General features: G+C 41.2%; 1 protein-coding gene across 2 annotated transcripts in view; it reads left to right on the forward strand.

Annotated features, from left to right (window-relative positions):
- The window catches only part of Mgat1 (alpha-1,3-mannosyl-glycoprotein 2-beta-N-acetylglucosaminyltransferase), a 167263-nt gene that overhangs the window by 134415 nt on the left and 13283 nt on the right, over nt 1-19565 (forward strand). The window lies entirely within an intron of this gene.

The raw sequence follows: 19565 nt of genomic DNA on the forward strand, positions 1-19565 counted from the left end.
GTCTGCTTAGCAGGCCAAGGTCGGTAACGGCCTGTATGGGCAAGGGTTCAATATTTTTTCCCCCTCAATATCTGAAATGCATTATTAATAATAATTATTGTTACGTGGTTACCCGTGGAGCAGAAAGAGGTTAAAGAAGGTGCCGGGGTGAATGGGTCTAACTGCAATGTCAAGAATTGAATTTAAAACTTAAACTGAAGGTTATATTTTCAAAAACTTCAAACTTAAAAATTTTTACAGGTACAAGTAGCAATCATTAAACAAGATGGGGAAAAATCCAAGATACAGAATCTTAACACTTTGGGCTTTAAGCCCCTAGCTTTACATTTGCTGAGCTACTAGCTCAAATTTACCAAAGAGCACAAATTTATACCAGGGCAGAAATCCCCTAATTCAGAGAGCACTTGCTCTCAACATTACAACATCTAGCCTTCAAGAGGCATTCATTAATCATACAAAAACTTTGAAAAAGAGCTAACAGGCTCTCAGTTTCTCAAGCCTACTCAAGGCAACATTGCATGAAAATCTGATAATCTCTGGCCTTACAAGGCACTATTTACAAATAGAAATCTTATTACACAGAGGTATCTAGTACCCAACCTACAGGGCCTTAGTGAAAAAGAACAGGTTAAATAAACGGCCCGAGTACAATTTGAATGGAGGCGAAGACTAGGCTCCAAAAATGTTAAACTTATAGGGCGCTTGGCCGACGAAACAGGGGCTATTCCCAAACTACTGAGGTATCACGCATGGAAATCACTTTAATACATTGCAGACACGAAAGGTTACAAAAACTTGGCACCTCAAACCAAGCTGAAGGGGAGCTCGAGAGGGTACTTCACTCTATATCCCCGATTTACAGTTAAAGATTTTATGAAGTTTTTACCTTCGCCGGCAGAAAGTTACATTTTTAGGAAAACTAGGTTAGTCAATGATTCGGACCTTTCCCTCAGGTTAAACTGCAGAGCAAGCAAGAAATAAAGATGTTATGTGGCCATTACCATGTCGATGTACTGCTGCCTGATGAAAGAGGCCGCCCACCTCCTGCTTTGACACGCGCACTTAGTAAAATGACGATCAATTGGCCAAGAAACGAGAAAATCCCTTGGGGAAAGTTCGAGATCATTCAAGATTAAACTAGGCACACCCTCTCATGTTTATTGGTCAGTTTAAAATTTACACTCAAAATAGAAGAAGAAGAAGAAGAAGAAGAAGAAGAAGAAGAAGAAGAAGAAGAAGAAGAAGAAGAAGAATGTGATAGGTGGAAAATTAATTACAAAAATTAGTGATGGGTTGGATTCAAAACTGGCGGAAAAGAAAGGTAAATATTGCCAACCCAAAAATAAATGAACATCAATTAGTTTAAAAAAAAAACAGAAATACAAAACTTCTTTAAATTATAGGTTCTTTTACTTCACACCAGGGTGCATGATCATAGTTTTTAGTGGTGTCATCTGTGGAAGAGTGTCCAAACTTCTTGGCGAATGTCAAATAAAACAAGTAGAAATTCACTCAGGTTAGGAAACTGCATAATAACAAAATTACAAAATATTTAGGTGGTGACATCTTCTGATGAAAGTTCCAACTTGTTGTATTATTGGTTTCACATTTGATTAATAGAGGAGTTATTTTAGGCGCTCATTTTGAATGCGCCGCGTAGAGGTGTACCTCCTGCTACAGACCCCCCCCCCCCAAATGTCCTTCCTTGGGGTGACACAGAAGAATTTTGACAAAAAGATTATTTCAAGTTGAAGAAAATTTCTAAGTCCATTTTTGAAGTAGATGGGTATAACTTGTTTTACTCCAGCTTTAAGAGTGTCCTTGTTATCGTAGAATGTTAAATACATGTCGATAGATTTGACGGCCAGACCTGCCGCCGCTTGCCGATACCCAGGTGAAACTAATAAATCAAGATACCCAGGTGAAAGTCGCCCGGACCCCCTGAGTACTCTCAGATACACCTCTCCTGGTACTATGAGAGGGGTAGTCGTGGTGAAGGACGCCGCAGATTAGAAGTATATGTACAGTCCCCAGATGTGCATTTCAGCCTTTGCCAGGAGATGGACTCCGGCGCGCCGTTCACAAGGAGGCCTTACTAGAGTGAAGAGGGTCCTTTCTTCTCTCTTGTGTCCCTCACAAGATGTTACAGTACGGCAGCAGCCAGCTGAGGGGGCACTGAAACTGTAAGATCTCGGCGACAGAAAGGTGTTGCCTGAGCCTTGAGAGTACGATCTTTATTGGTGATGCTAAGGGGCGGGCGGCGTGGAAAGTGCTTGTATGCCAATGGTGTGGATATGCAGGAGATGGGGGCTTGGTAATGGCCACTTAGGAATTGACAGCAGAAAAGCCAGAGGAGAAGATCGTACATACAGATCATATACAAAATATAATAGCATAATCGGGGTGGAAGGCCTCGAGATATTATTTTTAAAAAATATATCCTTCAAACTCCTGCTAAATTTTAGCGGCTATGAATATCAAAAAAACTAATTATACAGGTTTAACCTGAGAGAGGTGGACTCTAAAGATCCTCTCTGTGGCTGGATTGCTCACTAATAATGTAACGGGAATCAGAAAATCCAATATAATGCATGGCCCATGAAATCTGGGGGCAAGCTTGCCCACGGGAACAAAATTCCTAACCATGACTTGATCTCTGACTTTTAGATTGGTGGGCCTCCGTCCACAATCATATCTTTCCCTAACTTTTTCATGAGAAACCTTCAGGTTGTGCTTAGCCTTTTTCCATAGATCTCTAATATTATCGGAATCTATTGTCTCTGGAAGGATATCATTAAGTGACCAAAGCAAAAATTTAAACATCAGAGAAGCTGGAGTGAACTTATGGGACTCATGAACTGCCGAATTCAAAGCAAAGGCCAACCAATGAAGGGACGTATCCCACCTGGAATGATCTTCATGATGAAAACCGATGAGAGCTGATCTAAGATTACGATTGACCCGCTCAGCCAGAGATGGTTGAGGATAATACGCCGAAGTAGTTACCTGTGATATGGACAGATCAAAACAAAATTTACGGAAGAGGTTGGAGGTAAAGGCTTTAGCATTATCAGAAACTATGTATTGACAAGGCCCAAAAGAAGCAAAGATGGTATTTAAACAAGAAATGGTGAACTGAGTGGTAGCCAGCTTAGTTGGAAATAACCAGGAAAACCTAATGAAACCATCTACACACATGAGAATGAATTTGTTGGCGTTCCCCTTTGATTGGGGGAAGGGCCCGATGTAGTCTATATAGAGGCGCTCCATGGGGCGGGACGCTTGATGACAAGATAATAGACCTAGCTTGGTGGACAAGGTGGGCTTACTAAGCAAGCAAGATTTACACACTTTTACCAATTCCCGAATTTCGCCGTCCGTACCTTTCCAAATGAACATCTCTCAGTTCTTTTCTCGAGTTTTGAAGATGCCTAAATGGCCCCCGAATGGGGTCTCATGATAGTACTTGAAAATCATAGGTACAAGAACAGCTGGAACCACAACTGTCATCTTTTGATCATGACTCGACGGGCAACATAAAACCCCGTTCCTCAACACATAAGGGATGACATGTTCCCCAGAAGAAAGGGTTTCGATAATAGGGGCCAGCACAGGATCTTCACGTTGATATTTTTCAATATCCCTAAACAACATGGGGGCATCAGTTAGAATGGCATTAACACCCAAATGTATGGGCGCGGGAAGAAAGGAACTATCTTCCTGTTCGGAGGTCTCCACATCATGACCATACATGCAGCTTAGTCCATCCGCAACAACATTTTCGGATCCTCTGATATGCCTAACATCAAATTGGAAGGCAGAAATCCTGATGGCCCAACGGACTATACGACCAGTACGTCGCGGCCTAGCTAAGACCCAACTTAAGACTTGGTTATCCGTTTCCAGGTCGAACTTGACATGTTCCAGATAGAGGCGGAACTACTCTAATGCAAATAAGACTGCCAAACCCTCAAGTTCATAGATGGAATATTTGGCTTCTTGAGCTGATAGTGTCCTAGATGCATAGGCGATGGGTCGTCTTCCGAGTTCAGTTTCTTGAAGAAGCAGGCATAGCAAGGACAGGGGCGTTGCGAAGAGCTAATGTCATATCTTCAAAATCGGCTTGTTGAGACGGCCCCCACTCAAATTTGACGCCTTTCCTACGGAGTAAGTTCAAGGGCACCGCTCTGTTAGCGAAGTTGGGAATAAATTTCCTGAAGAAATTCACCATGGCGATGAACCTGGCAATATGTTTGATGTCCTTAGGAGGTTTGAAATCACGGATGGCCTGTGTCCTAGAATGATCGATCGAAACACCATCGGGCGACACAATATGCCCTAGGAATGACATGGAAGGTTTAGCAAAAGCTTAGATAACTTCACAGTCAACCCTGCCTTACAAAGGCAGTTAAGGACCTCTTTAGATGATCAAGGTTTTCTTCAAAGGTCTCAGGAAAGACGACGACATCATCAAGATAATGGTACAGGTATTCAAATTTGATGTCGGAGAAGACCCTATCTAGCAGTCTGGTGAGCACAGCTGCCCCCGTGGGGAGCCTGAAAGGCACACGGTTGTACTGTACAAGTACTGTACTGTACTGTACAAGTTCCAATCCATGGCAAAAGCTGTTAGATGTGGAAAATTCTAAGTTCCCATGGAGGGAATTAGATATTTTTCACCAATAGAGCATCTAAAAAACAGATCAGATGTAAGGCTTTTCAGGCGTTTGCTCTATTAACCAGCGTTTCGTCTTAGGTCTGACACTAGACTCATCAGAGTGGGATATGCCCATTAAGGCTTCTGATAAGTTCATCTGCATACACCCCAGTGTCAGTGGCACGTCCGAAACCATGAAAAACAAGAGTGAAGGTCGGGAAGAGGCACACCTTGGGGTTTCGGCACCAGGAAAATGGGCGATGAATACGCTGACTTGGTAGGTCAAATAATACCATCTTTTAACATCTGGTCGATGATCTCTTTAAGAGCCTTCATTTTGGGAGGAGATAGCCTATAAGGAGGAAACCTAACGGGGATCGAATCCGTAACCTCAATCTTGTATTCAATAAGGTCAGTAATGCCAAGAGTATCGGAAAATACATCCGGAAACGACTGACACAACTTACAAATACTATCAGCCTGCTCCTCAGGTAGATGTCTAAAGTCTAACAACATCTCATCCTGGATTGGTGAAACAGATGAACATGATACAGAATTACACTTAACCAAAGGGATTTTACGATTATTAGCAAATTTGAAAGTGCACGACTTGCTCTGAATGTCAAGCACTAGACCGGTATGAGACATGTTGTCTGCTCCTAATATTATGGGACAAAACAAGTGTTTTTATTTTCCAAGTAAATTTAGAAATACAAATTTTGGCAAAGATAAACCCTAAAATTTCTAAGGGAGAAGAATTAGCCAAAACACATTGGACCGAAGACAAACAATAATCAGAAAATTTACAGACAGACTTTAATTTTGAATACCATTCAGCTGAAATAATGGAACAAATACTCCCTGGGTCCAATAGAGCGGTAACGGATTCACTATTCAACTCAATCTTAAGAAATGGTACAAGTGCGGAGATCTCCGCCGCGATCTTAAGGCATTCTTTAGGACCATCAAATGATACATTAGAAGAACTCTTATCCTTACCCGAGCTTTCGCTGGGTTTAACGGGGGCTGAGCTTTGGAAAAATGAACCTGCTGACTCGGCCGATAACGCTAGTCACTTTTGATTGTTGGAGTACGTGGAGATTGCACCAGATGTTGAGCAGGAGGGGGTGCTATTGGCATTAGGGCAGTTTTTGGCGATATGAGTAAAGGAGCCGCACTTGAAACATCCTTGTGATGACCCTGCCTCATTCTTTGTCCCACTGGATTTTATTATGGGGCACTTGTTATGCAGATGATCTGATGACCCAAAAGCATAGCATTTGCGGATGGTGAAAGTTCGTCGAGGTTGAGGCCGAAAGTTACTAGAAGACGGAGGAGTCTCCTTAGCGACTCGTAAGGTGTCGGCATACCACACTACTTCGATTGAGACAGTCATAGCCTCTAATTCCGCAAAAGTTTGAGGACGGGACGCGAAACATAAATACGACCTGTAGGGCCGAGAAATCCCTTCAGCAATGGTCTGTACGACTTGATCTTCAGGGAAATGAATAACGAATACCCTTGTGTAAAACTTAATATCTTGGATGAAGTCTGCCAGGTTTTCATCCAGACGCTGTACTCTGGAATAGTACTTTTGAATTAATGATGACATTGCTCGAGGCAGAATGAAGTTAGCCAGCAGATGTGCGTGAAAGTCTTCTATAGAAGATTGATCGGCTATTGCTCTGACTATTTTGTCCGAGAGGACACCTATGGAGTAAGGGTAAATAATTTGAAGAATTTGGGAATGAGAGAGAGAAAACACAAGTGCGTGATCTTGAAATTCAACTAAAAACCTTAAGAAAGAAATGACCTCGTTAGTAGAATTTATAGAAAACTTAGAAATTCCCCAAAGCAACATAGCCAAAGGATGAGGCAAACTACTGAACGCGGGTGACATAATAGGTAATGGCCTAGGGCAGGGATGGCGAACCTATGCCATACGATTTCGGTGGCACACCACATGCACATATTACCGTAATATTTTTATGTACGTCCTGTACTAGAAACTATATGTATCTCGTGCATCGTATTGTCATAGTGTTTCAGAATTAAGCAATAAATACTGAAAATATAAATTCTACTTCCATTCGGACGTGTATTATGGCAACACTGCAACATTAATAGGTCCGAAAGCCAAGTGAAATAAACGTCAGACGCGGCGAACGAGCCATTCGCTTTGATCTTCGATTAGTGAAGTTTGGCATGTGTGTGGTTGCCAGCATCGCGTAATTATTCTTCGTGAGTAACTGTTTATTGTTTTCAATTTTGTAAGACAAATAGTTGCCAAGAGAATATCCCAATTTCGAGATTTGGAGAAACTACACTTTATTTCACAACCTCACATTACACAGATGAGTGATATTAGGCCTAATGTCAATTTTTTTTTTTTTGAGTGGTTAGATATTGACAGTTTATAAATGGAGTTGAGTGAATTTCAAGAAAGCAGTGCATGGGCAAACAAATTCGTACACCTTGGTGAAGCAATGGTAAAAATCGAGTGTGCTGTTGATGGTGAATATTCTCTCAGAAACCGGAGAATATAACACTTGAACAGTGGAACAGCCTGCCACAAATGTTTTGGGCCATGACGAAACTTGCTAGTTATCTTGTTTGGGTCAGCATACGCCTGCGAGCAGCTGTTTTCTACAATGAATGTTGTGAAGTCAACAGTTAGAAGACGTTTTGCCTCAGATCTAAGTGCTTCTCGTATGTTATTGAAGACAAGAAGTGAACCTAACATAAATGATATGGCTACTAGTGTAAGTATTTTTGCAGTACTGGCAAAATACGACCACGAAACATGCAATAAAATGTATTATTTTACAATGTATACATGTAGATACAAGTAATAACATGAAACACAATTTTGAATTAGGGATGGAAGTCGGTGGTGATGGTGATGGTGTTGGGGGTGGTGGTGTTGGGGGAGGGGGGGGGTAAGGTGATCATTACAAACGAAAATAACAAGTGTCACAGCAGACAGTTGAGAATAATAAACCAGTCTTCAAATGGCACACTAGTTGGAAAAGGTTTGCCATCCCTGGCCTAGGGGGTGAAGAAGCTACAGACACAGCATTATTTAAAAAGAATGGTGGAATGGATGTACGACAATCAGGCTCATTTCCTAATGGGGCAGATGTTTGTTGCGCTGCTAAAGATTTTCTGCTTTCTTCGTCCTTGAAAGAATAATCCTCACTTACGATGTTTACCACAGTGGGTTGGTGGGTTTGGGAGCAGCTGCCCCAGTTAACAATTGACTTTCTTGGACATTTTAGAAAGGTGTTCAACAAGGTTACTTGCCTCCTTACCATGAACTTCCTTTAATTTCAGAGACATTAGATCGCTCACCCTGTTATAAAAATGGAACAATCTTGCCTGCACTCTCTTAAGTTGATTGGGAGATGGATCACTTACTTAAAAAAAACTTACTACAGAAGCTAGCTCGTTGGTATTGTCAGTGATAGTGGAGAGAGCCTCATGAGTTTCCTTTTCCCCCAAAGTTGGGATACTAATAGGTAATTCTAATGACTCTTTAAGCTTGGTGGTATCTGCCGCAACTGTGCCTCCAGATTGAACATTCCTGATAAGTAATTCATAAATTAAATTCTCCTTGCGCAAGTAGCCGGGGTGGAGGACTTTGCGAGGGCCGGACACGATGAAAGAAAATTTACCAATTTAGAAAATTTCCAGCGACCAAGAATTCTTAGAGTTTGAAACGGATACTATGATTAGCCATCAAAAGGGGCTTAATTGATACCCATTCAACCACGCTCTGCTACCACTTGTTACGCTGTTACCCGTGGAGCAGAAAGAGGTTAAAGAAGGTGCCTGGGTGAATGGGTCTAACTACAATGTCAAGATTTGAATTTACAACTTAAACTGAAGGTTATATTTTCAAAAACTTCAAACTTAACCATTTTTACAGGTACAAGTAGCCGGCAGAAAGTTACATTTTTAGGAAAACTAGGTTACATAGTTAATGATTCGTACCTTTCCCTCAGGTTAAACTGCGGAGCTAGCAAGAAATAAAGATGTTATGTGGCCATTACTTTGTCGATGTACTGCTGCCTGACGAAAGAGGCCGTCTGCTTTGACACACACACTTAGTAAGATGAGAATCAATTGGCCAAGAAACGAGAAAATCTGCAGTTTATAAATCCTTGGGGAAAGTTCAAGATCATTCAAGATTAAACTAGCCACACCCACACCCACTCATGTTTATTGGTCAGTTTAAAAGTTACACTCAAAATGGAAGAAGAATAAGAAGAAGAAGAATGTGATGGGTGGAAAATTAATTACAGAAATTAGGGATGGGTCGGATTCAAAACTGGCGGAAAGGAAAGGTAAATATTGCCAACCCAAAAATAAATGAACATCAATTAGTTTTAAAAAAGCAGAAAAACAAAACTTCTTTAAATTATAGGTTCTTTCACTTCACACCACGGTGCATGATCATAGTTTTTAGTGGTGTCATCTGTGGAAGAGAGTCCAAACTTCTTGGCGAATGTCAAACAAAACAAGTAGACATTCACTGAGGTTAGGAAACTGCATAATAACAAAATTACAAAATATTTGGTGGTGACATCTTCTGATGAAAGTTCCAACTTGTTGTATTATTGGTTTCACATTTGATTGATAGAGGAGTTATTTTAGACGCTCATTTTGAATGCGCGGCGTAGAGGTGTACCTCCTGGTACAACAACAATAATAATAATAATAATAATAATAATAATAATAATAATAATAATAATAATAATAATAATAATAATAATAATAATAATTATTATTATTATTATTTTTTTATTTTTATTTTTTTTTTTACGAGGGAAGTGTGGGAAATCTTTCATTAGACGCTTGTGAGGGTCTGCACTCCACAAGCGTGTGAGATTCCTATTCACTAAAACCCACACACCCTTTTCCCACGACGTATATCTCCACCCCGGAACCGCTCTCGCATTACTTCAGGGCGGTGTCGTGCTAATTTCTCAGGTTTCTTCTTCCTTATTTCTCTTTACTGCCGTTCATGAGCATTCATATCTCTCTTTTTCTGACGCAGCATGCCTTCCACATATACTGCTATCTGATCCCAAGATTCTTGGTTTCGTAGCATCGCCTGCACAATAGTTTCTGGCGTCAACTCTCCTTGCTCAGTATATAAACATCTTCTCTGAGTTGACCAATGATAGCATACGAAAAATGTGTGAAATACATCGTCTATATCATTTCAATAAATACACGCCGAGTCGCTCGCTCTACCTACTCTATGTAGAAATTTCCGGAAGTATCCGTGACCCGTCAATAGTTGCGTAATGTAAAACTTAATGTCGCCATGAGCTCGGGCAACCCAATCAGCTAGGCGTGGTATCAGCCGCTTAGTCCATTTTCCTCGAGGATCTTCCTCCCATCTTTGCTGCCACCGCTCCATTCGTTGCCTATAAGCTAGCTCCTTAGCGCGCTTCTTTCCGAGCTCTCCTTGAGTTCGCCAGACTTCCTGTCTCTCTAAGGCAAGTAAATCAATCGGTGCTACCGCTGCTATCGTAAGGACTGCAGGTTCGGATACTGTGCGATATGCGCTTGTAATACGCAAAGCTGATCTCCGCTGTACCACAGCTATCCTTCGCTGGTATTTTTCAAACTTCAGAGATTCAGCCCAGACTTTGGCACCATATAGAAGTGTCGAGTGAACTATCGACATCAGAAGTCGTCGTTTGCTAGACTTCGGACCTTTAATGTTGCTCATTAATCTACTCAGCGCAATCGTTGTTTTCACCGCCTTATCTGTCACCCATTCGATATGATCCCAAAAAGTAAGTTTGGTATCAAGTGTCACTCCGAGAAACTTTATACTTCTAGACGTTTCGATTTCTGTTTGTCCAATATACATTGGAATGACTGTCGTGATCCTTTTTCTTGTCAAGAGAACAATCTCTATTTTATGATCTGCAAGCTGTAATCTGTGATTCGCCATCCAATCTTTCACCCGTCGCATTACTTGATTTAGCTTAAACTGAGCCAACTCCAAATTTCGAGCAACTATCAAAACACCTATATCATCAGCATAGCCCACTAGCATTGTGTCTTCTGGCATCTCTAACCTCAACAATCCATCATACACTATGTTCCACAGATTTGGGCCAAGGATGGACACTTGTGCTGCACCAGCTGTGAGCCGTTTGATATACTAGAGTACGATCTTTCAAATAATTTCTCAGTATGCGCATGAGATACTCCGGTAGTTTGAAAGTATTTTGAAGCGCTTCCAATATGTCATTCCAACTGATCGAGTTGAAAGCGTTCTTAACATCAAAGGTCACATGGAGTGTCACTTTTCGAGAGTGACGATTACCCATTTGTGCCCTTTTAGCTGTATTCAACACTTCCCATACTGCATCGATTGTCGAATGCCCTCCTCGAAAACCATGTTGACGATCAGAGAGGTCCCCAGCTTGTTGAACTGCTGAAAGTATTCTTGGCTGCAAAAGTTTCTCTAATCCTTTACCAGCAGTATCCAGCATACATAAAGGCCTATAGCCCCCAGATTTTCCTTTGCTTATTAAAACTAGCCGAGCTGTTTTCCAGCGAACACTGAACACCCCCGATAGCAGGCAGCTATTGTACATTTTCAGCAGTAGTTGTGGACAGAAATCTGCTATCAGCTTTAATATCTCTGCTGGAATACTATCTGGTCCTGGGGCCTTTTTATTTCTAAAGGACCTAATCGCTCTCATCAATTCTTCTCATGTAAAAAGTGGCACATCATCTATGAAGTCATCATCATCAGCAGACCTCTCAGGATGATCTGGGAATAATGTATCCACAATATCCTTCATTGCATTTGAGTCCATGATCGGGTTTGAGAAACTTCCAAGTTTCTTCATAACGATCTTGTATCCTAAACCCCATGGATCGTCTTCCACTTCTTTAGCCATTTTCCACCATTTGTCGACTTTACTCTTTTTGATAGCATTTCTCAATTCTTTCTTCGCCGACTTATACTCAGCTGTGAGTGAGTTGTCTTCTTGGCTGACTCGTGCTCTCTGTGCCTTCTGTCTAAGTTGCAGACAACGTCTTCTCTGATCAGCAATATCTTTGGTCCACCAGTACGCTGAACACTTCTTGTTTCATGATGTTTTATGAGCCATGGAAAGATCACGTGCTCTCCGAATAAGCTCCATGGTGAGCTTAACACATTTCTCAGCGGCTTCTTTCCTTTTATAACAACATATTTGTTCTGTTATACTATCATTTCTTAGGATAGCAAGGAATTTTTCTTTGTCCATACTTTCTATATTCCACCGCGTTGGTTCATACGATGTAATATTAATCTGTTAAATTTCAGGAAGAATACAAAAAGTAATGTACTGGTGATCACTTCCCGTGTATTCTTCAATCACCCGCCAGTCATTGATATTCGATACGATGTCCTCAGATACAAAAGTCACGTCCGGTATGGTTCCTCTACAGCCCGGTCGTCTAAAAGTTGGCACATTTCCAATATTAGTGACCGTCAAACCCAGCCTAGCGGCCATCTCCATAGTTTGGCGCCCTGTAGAGTCACACTGTGGCATACCCCATTCTAGTGCTTGGGCATTGAAATCACCAGCCACGATTAAACCGTTGTCAAAACCTTGTAATACGTCCTCTAGGCCGTTCAGCTAAGCCTGAAATTCAAATACTGACTCATTTGGCGTAAAGTAACAGCTCACTAAAGTATATCTACCAGTGCGGACCCAAACAAAACCGTCTCCGCATCCTTGGTTTGATACTGGGCATCTACTCAAATCTGGTATCCAAATAGCAGCTGTCCCACAATTATCCACAAACCATCCTGGGTGGTCTCTGTCTTGATAAGGTTCACTGAGAAGTAATACGTCTACTCCTATCTCAAAGGTCATCTGCGTCAAAAGATCATTGGCAGTTCTACTCCTGTGCATATTTGCCTGAATAACCTTCATCATTTACTGCTAGTTTTAGCCTTTTCGAGAGCTTCACGAAACGCTGTACAGGCTTTTGAGCCAAGTACATGATTTCAGTTAGCTTCGTCGACGTTAATGTCTGTGCAAATTATGCATTTCAGATTTGCTTTGCAACCTACAGCCCTATGCCCGGCTTTTCCGCACTTAAAACAAATTTTGCTTCTATCTGCACCTTTGCAGTTTCGTGCATGGTGTCCATACGAAAGACATCGAAAGCAGCAAGATACCACGATCCTTTTTCGGATTCTACAATCCAACCATCCTATTTTAATTTTACCCATATCTAAAAGTTTCTGGCCCTCCTTATCTTCTATCTCAATGATAGCAAGTTTTTGCCCTCTGCTGTTCGGATTATTAATTGAGACTTTCAGTTCTCCTCCGAAATTCTGAAGATCCTGTCTTACAGCTTCCTCTACAGCTAAAGCAGTGGTGATACTGTCCATGTCCCGAATTTCCAAGGTAGTGCGGGGAGTTAAAGTCTTCACATCGCCATCCGTTCCAAGGACATCCCTTAAAGATTTATTAAAAATGTCCCTGTTCTCGTTTTGTGTGTCTTTATTAAAAGCGAGAAGAATCGCCCCGCCTGAGTTTTACGAATAGATCGAATACTCACACCACTGTCTTCCAGTTTTATTTTACTCTGAATACCCTTCAAAACATCTGCAAAAGTCTTGCCGTTTGTTGGTTTGATAAGGACAGCATCAGAACGATCCCTTGATATTAAATGGGTCCGTTTATCTTGGTATTTTTTTTTTTTTTTGCTAGGGGCTTTACGTCGCGCCGACACAGATAGGTCTTATGGCGACGATGGGATAGGAAAGGCCTAGGAGTTGGAAGGAAGCGGCCGTGGCCTTAATTAAGGTACAGCCCCAGCATTTGCTTGGTGTGAAAATGGGAAACCACGGAAAACCATTTTCAGGGCTGCCGTATCTTGCTTTTTCCCACTATCAATGACCTCCATTCTGCCAGAATCTACCTTATCTGTTAAAGGTTGGATATCTTTATCCTCCTTCATTTCCTTCTTGTTTTTTTTTTTTTCTTATAGGAAATCTCGACCCATTTCTCCTTATCTTTCTCCTCCCCGTTCGTCACTAACGGTGTCGTAGGCAATTCATTTATCTCTACGGTTGTTTGTTCCTATTTTAGATTTTCCCTAGCTCTCTTCCAGGATGTCCTGCACGCTGCTCCAGCATCGAGAGCTTCCTCCAATTTTCGCAATCCATTCTGGATTTCCAACTTAAGGTTCTTAAGCGGAATAGCTAGAATGCTTTTCACCAATGCCCTAGCAATCTCAAGATGTTCCTCCTCTTTACGCTGTTGCTCCATTGTTATTTCCTCACTACTCCCATTAGGTACTTGCGTCACATCCTGTGTCCCAATACTGGCACATTCAAGTACGTTTGCACTCCTATTCTGACACGAAAGAGAGAGCTCTACCGAATCTCTCTGAACTTCTGCCTCCGTCATCATGCAGAAAAGGAATGTAACTGGCTGTGACTGAGCCGCGGCAGCGAAGGATCCTTTCTTTGATGTCGTATATTCCTTGAAAGCAACTTATAACCTAAATCCTGGATGATGAAACACTTATGTACAATTAATTTGTCTACAAGTCGACGAAATAAATTGATGAATTTGTAAAACAATACTACAGGTACTAGAAGAATATTCTAGCTCAATTTCTAGTGACGCATATCATTAATTACTTACGAATTCAACTTAAGAAGTACATACACATATTCACCCATCTTTTCATCACGCAACAATCCCCATTAATAATAATAATAATAATAATAATAATAATAATAATAATAACAACAACATATACATACATTATCATTATAGACTGTTATGCCTTTCAGCGTTCAGTCTGCAAGCCTCTGAGAATTTACTAAATGTCGCCACAATCCTCGATTTGCAACTAGTGTTGTGGCCTCATTTAGTTCTATACCTCTTATCTTTAAATCGTTAGAAACAGAGTCTAACCATCGTCGTCTTGGTTCCCCTCTACTTCTCTTACCCTCCGTAACAGAGTCCATTATTCTCCTAGGTAACCTATCCTCCTCCATTCGCCTCACATGAGCCCACCACCGAAGCCGGTTTATGCGTACAGCTTCATCCATCGAGTTCATTCCTAAATTAGCCATTATCTCCTCATTCCGAGTTACCTCCTGCCATTGCTCCCACCTGTTTGTACCAGCAATCATTCTTGCTACTTTCATGTCTGTTACTTCTAACTTACGAATAAGATATCCTGAGTCCACCCAGCTTTCGCTCCCGTAAAGCAAAGTTGGTCTGAAAACAGACCGATGTAAAGATAGTTTCGTCTGGGAGCTGACTTCCTTCTTACAGAATAATGCTGATCGCAACTGCGAGCTCACTGCATTAGCTTTACTACACCTTGATTCAATCTCACGTACTATATTACCATCCTGGGAAAACACACAACCTAAATACTTGAAATTATCGAGCTGTTCTAGCTTGTATCACCAATCTGACATTCAATTCTGTTGAATTTCTTACCTACTGACATCAATTTAGTCTTCGAGAGGCTAATTTTCATACCATACTCATTGCACCTATTTTCAAGTTCCAAGATGTTAGACTGCAGGCTTTCGGCACAGTCTGCCATTAAGACCAAGTAGTCAGCATAGGCCAAACTGCTTACTACATTTCCACCTAACTGAATCCCTCCCTGCCATTTTATACCTTTCAGCATATGATCCATGTAAACTACAAACAGCAAAGGTGAAAGATTACAGCCTTGTCTAACTCCTGTAAGTACCCTGTATCAAGAACTCATTCTACCATCAATTCTCACTGAAGCCCAATTGTCAACATAAATGCCTTTGATTGATTTTAATAATCTACCTTTAATTCCATAGTCCCCCAGTATAGCGAACATCTTTTCCCTCGGTACCCTGTCATATGCTTTCACTAGATCTACGAAACATAAACACAACTGCCTATTCCTCTCGTAGCATTTTTCAGTTACCTGGCGCATACTGAAAATCTGATCCTGACAGCCTCTCTGTGGTCTGAAACCACACTGGTTTTCATCCAACTTCCTCTCAACGACTGATCGCACCCTCCCTTCCAAGATGCCAGTGAATACTTTGCCTGGTATACTAATCAATGAGATACCTCGATAGTTATTGCAATCCTTCCTGTTCCCTTGCTTATAGATAGGTGCCATTACTGCTTTTGTCCAATCTGAAGGTACCTTACCAACACTCCACGCTAATTTTACTACTCTATGAAGCCATTTCATCCCTGCCTTCCCACTATACTTCACCATTTCAGGTTTAATTTCATCTATTCCTGCTGCCTTATGACAATGGAGTTTATTTACTACCCTTTCCACTTCCTCAAGCATAATTTCACCAACATCATTTTCCTCCTCCCCATGAGCTTGGCTGTTTGCAACACCACCATGATAATTTCCTTTTACATTGAGAAGATGTTCAAAATATTCCCTCCACCTCTCTATTATGAGTTCACCTGAATTACTCAAAACACTGTTCATTTCCTTTTTCCCTCCCTTCCTAAGATTCTTTATTACTGTCCAGAAAGGTTTCCCTGCTGCTTGACCTAGCCTTTCCAGGTTATTACCAAAATCTTCCCGTGACTTCTTTTTGGATTCAACAACTATTTGTTTCGCTCTGTTTCTTTCATCTACGTACCAATCCCTGTCTGCCTCGGCCCTTGTTTGGAGCCATTTCTGATAAGCCTTCCTTTTACGTTTACAGGCTGCTCTCACTTCATCATTCCACCAAGATGTTCGCCTTTTCCCATCTTTACACACAGTTGTTCCTAGGCATTCCCTTGCTGTTTCTACTACAGCATCCCTGTATGCCACCCATTCACTTTCTATATTCTGAACCTGCTTACTGTCTACTGTTCGAAACTTCTCACTAATCATATCCATGTACTTCTGTCTAATTTCCTTGTCCTGGAGATTTTCTACCCTTATTCCTTTGCAGACAGATTTCACTTTCTCTACCCTAGGCCTAGAGATACTTTGTTCACTACAGATCAGATAGTGGTCTGTATCATCGAAAAATCCTCGAAAAACTTGTACATTTCTAAAAGATTTCCTGAATTCAAAGTCTGTTAAGATATAGTCTATTATGGATCTGATACCCCTAGCCTCCCATGTGTAGCGGTGAATAGCCTTATGCTTGAAGAATGTATTCGTAACAGCTAAACCCATACTAGCACAGAAGTCCAGCAAACGCTTCCCATTCCCATTAGCTTCCATATCTTCCCCACATTTACCAATCACCCTTTCGTATCCTTCAGTTCTATTCCCAACTCTCGCATTGAAATCGCCCATTAGCACTATTCTATCCTTGCTGTTGACCCTGACCACGATGTCACTCAATGCTTCATAAAACTTGTCAACTTCATCTTCATCTGCACCCTCACATGGTGAATACACGGACACAATTCTTGTCCTAATTCCTCCCACTGACAAATCTACCCACATCATTCGCTCATTTACGTGCCGAACCGAAACTACGTTGCGTGCAATGGTATTCCTCATAAAGAGCCCTACCCCAGACTCTGCCCTTCCCTTTCTAACACCCGTCAAGTACACTTTATAATCTCCTATCTCTTCCTCATTATCTCCCCTTACCTGAATATCGCTTACTCCTAGCACATCCTCATCTTTGCTGACTCAGCCAGTTCTACCTTCTTTCTTCCATAAGCCCCATTAATATTGATAGCTCCCCATCGAATTCCATTTTGTTCGCCAAGTTGTTTCCAAGGAGTCCCTCACCTGTCAAATGGGAGTAGGACTCCATTACTCCCATGTGTCCGAGGCTTGCTTAAAGTGTTCTGAGCTCGGTAAATTCATGAAGCAGGATGCTGCCCTACTTGCACATAGTCCAAGTGAGGATCTCTCCTCTAACGGGTTATGGACCACCGGTGAATTGTGTAGTCCTAGCCACCTGAGCACAAGGAGGGCCACGACTCAGAATATGTCCGAGATGCCCACTCCCATTCCATAGCAACTGGTATCCCGACTCTCAGGACCACTTACTAGGCCACTCAGCCATTGCCCATGGTTCACGAACTAGGACGTGACTACAGTAACCCACAAATAATAATAATTGTTCTGGCTGTTATCGGGTAGCAGGGGGGGAAAGGGTGCAGGCCTGGATCTGGACACAGATGGCACAAGTATTACAAGTTTCACCTTAATATTATTTCAAGTGTTTTTTTTTCTTTCAAAAATATAAATACGAAAACATTAAGGTACTCAAATATAATAAGATAAATAGCTTTAAGCTGTCAGTGTTCAAAATTCAGCAGGGACTAAGCCCAATTAACAAGATAAAGCATTTTGGCTTCAGTTTAATAACAATTAACAGGATGAAGCATTTTAGGCTTCTAATTAATAACAATTAAGAGGATGAAGCATTTTAAAAGCTTTTAATTAATACTGGGAGACAAGTCTGTAACATTTAACTAATAGATAGGGTACCAGATTGTTCTGGACAATATAAAACATACAAATCAAACATGAAGACCATTAAAATTTACATAATAGAAAAACCTTAGAAGGTACTTAAACTCACAAGGGAGGTAATTAGCGAAAGAAAAGGAAACCACAGGAAGCACGGGCTTCCGTTTCTGCATGGCCGAACTTCAGGAATAAGAAAAGAACCGGAAGGGTTCCAGAATGCACTGGCACTTTACAATAAACGACACTGGTCCTTTTTTAACTTTCTCAGCTCACAAAACTATATTTGTGAGTTGGCTGTGCAGTTAGGAGCGCGCAGCTGTGAGCTTCATCCGGGAGATAGTGGGTTCGAACCCCACTGTCGGTAGCCCTGAAGATGGTTTTCCATGGTTTCCCATTTTCACACCAAGCAAATGCTGGGGCTGTGCCGTAATTAATGCCATGGCTGCTTCCTTCCCATTCCTAGCCCTTTCCTGTCCCACCATTGTCATAAGACCTATCTGTGTCGGTGCGACGTAAAGCAACTACCAAAAAAAAAGAAAACACAACAAAACTATATTACCGGGGCACCAACCCATGCTAAGCGGCCATAAGAATAGAAAATAGAAACTGTGAAGGGTTAGTTTAATAGGCCGTAAATCACAAAAGGGTAGGATGTCCGTACAACTAGGCTATCCTATTACAAATAAGGCCTGTTAAAATCTCAACGGCAGAACGCCTGTGAAGCAGTGGCTAATCCATACTACAGAGTGACTAGGATAATTAACTACTGAAAGGTCACAACCAATTTTGAAAACTATTCACTGAAAAATCAAATTACAGAAGGCGTTAAAGGGTACACATTCGCATCACCTTACATTCCGCCAATGAATTCACATTTAAACCTAAGAATTTCATTTTTTGTCCGTATTGAACTGAGAAGGATGATAGGAAAAACTTAAAACGGTCCACCTTTTCAATACAAAAAGTTATATTTTATTTATAACATGTATTTGTACTTGGAACTAGTTTCGACGCTGTGTTTGCGTCATCATCAGCCAAAATGGGAAACAGGCAAGCATGTAGGCATTTATGTTACACAAGGCGTTACATTAAACAATACACATCTTACAAGGAGATAAAAACAGGGACGAATATAGGAAACAAATGAATCGTTGAGAAAACAAAAGTTATACAAATTAAAAATAACCTTAACCACACATCTTGCAGTGCAAAAGTGTTCTTCTTGAATGATTCCTGAATGTAAAACACACGCGCACACATTTCTGAGGAGCCAGCAGGCAGGACAAAGTAAAGTGAAACCTTAAGAGTTCTTCTGAGAAGAGTTCATCATTTTTCTATGTTCCGACTAACTAATGAAGTCTCCCTTGAGTTCCTGATAAACATATACAACAGGAAATTCTCCTTCACTCTCCACACTAGCTATAAAGAACAACGGTAAAATTTTAAATATTGCGTAGAG

Source organism: Anabrus simplex, chromosome 5 (assembly GCF_040414725.1).
Source record: "Anabrus simplex isolate iqAnaSimp1 chromosome 5, ASM4041472v1, whole genome shotgun sequence".
Classification (NCBI taxonomy): domain Eukaryota; kingdom Metazoa; phylum Arthropoda; class Insecta; order Orthoptera; family Tettigoniidae; genus Anabrus; species Anabrus simplex.